The 1,517-nt window shown below is 42.5% G+C and overlaps 1 pseudogene; it reads left to right on the top strand.

Annotated features, from left to right (window-relative positions):
- The first annotated feature begins 331 nt into the window (after positions 1 to 331).
- On the top strand, positions 332 to 1,212 carry LOC100676833 (52 kDa repressor of the inhibitor of the protein kinase-like; annotated as a pseudogene).
- The last annotated feature ends 305 nt before the right edge of the window (positions 1,213 to 1,517 follow it).

A 1,517-nucleotide genomic window follows, 5' to 3' on the forward strand; every position in this document is an offset into this window, starting at 1 on the left:
CCAGTCCTATCTGCAGGTGGGCTGCCTTGAGAAGACTAGGGGTGGGAAGACTGGATCTGTGGGTGAGGATACCTCACCTCTGTGCAGGCCCCCAAACTGTGCACGGACAAGCATGCAGTTGCCGCTGGCCTTCTTCAGGTTCCTGAGGGACCTGGTCAGATGCCAGAAGTGGGTGGAGAATTGTAGAACAGCAGACTTAGAAGATAAAACATCTGATGAGGTAAATAAACATTACTGGTTATATGTGCCAAACACTGAGATCTCTAGGATCTATTGAACAAGTCCTTATAGGATATTTCTTTGAAATAATGTCTCTGGATGAACTGATAAAATTCCCAACGGTCTCTTTACTCTGGATAACTTTCAGGCACTGCTGGAGTGCGGGGTAAGTTCTGATGAAGCAGTCCTGAGAGAGCCTTTGAGACAACAGCAGTTAACACATTGTTTTGTTAGGAAACAGATGCTAGAGGTATGCAAGAGCTGCATTCTGGAAGAAACCCTCAGGGAAGTGGAAGACTCGCTTTTTCATTTTCAGTGACAAGGACACCATCAACACTCAGGTGAAGAGCATCTGCCTGTGGGTGGGGTTTGTCAATGAGTCTCATGACCTGAAAGAAGAATTGTGGGCTCCCTGTTTTATACACAAGAAAGCTGATGAAGAAATTTTGGCTGTGTAATTTCATGTTAGGATAACTGAGAAGTGGGGATTAAATGTGGAGTACTGTCCTGCAGTGGCCTGGCTTATGTTGTGTCCATTTTTCCAAAATGAAAGTTGCTACTTCAAGACTTTTAGAGAAACATCCCCAAGCTATCTACATACCCTGCCGAACTTCCTGCACCTTAAATATGTGATTGGCAAAATCAGTGCCTGTCATGGGAGCATCTGTTCCCGTGGGAATAATCGATGGTGTTTGCTCTTTTATTCACAAATCACCACAACTGCTTTTAGAACTTGATAGTGTGGTTTCGGTCCTTTTTCAGTATAATGAAGAAAAGGGTAATGAACTAAAGGAAATCTGTCTTTCTCAGTGGTGAGGCAAGCAGGATGATTCTGAAATTTCAGTGGGTCTCCTGCAAGCACTTGTGCTATGTTTAGATTGTATAAATAGTGACATAAATATTTACGAGAATAACTATACAGCCAGCCAAGTATGTGTACTCCGTACTGCATTAACGGATTATGAGTTCATTGTTTCCACTGTTGTTCTTTAAAAAGTCTTATCTTCTACAGGAGCCTTTGGAAAATCCCCAGGGGCAAATCTCTAGCGTTTTCTTTGCAGCCATCAGCTTGACTGCAGTGCTACAGTCGCTAAATGTGAAGGAAAAATTTGAAGTTTATCATGAATTTTGGTTCAAGGAAGCCACAAGTTTGGTAACTAAACTTGATATTCAAGTGAAACTTCCTGGAAAATTCTGCAGGGCTCAGCAAGGTAACCTAGAATCTCAACTAACCTCTGAGAGTTACTAAGAAGAAACCCTAAGTATTCCAAACAGCACAGCACGTTTTTCAGGAACTG

The sequence above is a fragment of the Loxodonta africana genome, chromosome 10, assembly GCF_030014295.1.
Source record: "Loxodonta africana isolate mLoxAfr1 chromosome 10, mLoxAfr1.hap2, whole genome shotgun sequence".
Taxonomy (NCBI): Eukaryota; Metazoa; Chordata; class Mammalia; order Proboscidea; family Elephantidae; genus Loxodonta; species Loxodonta africana.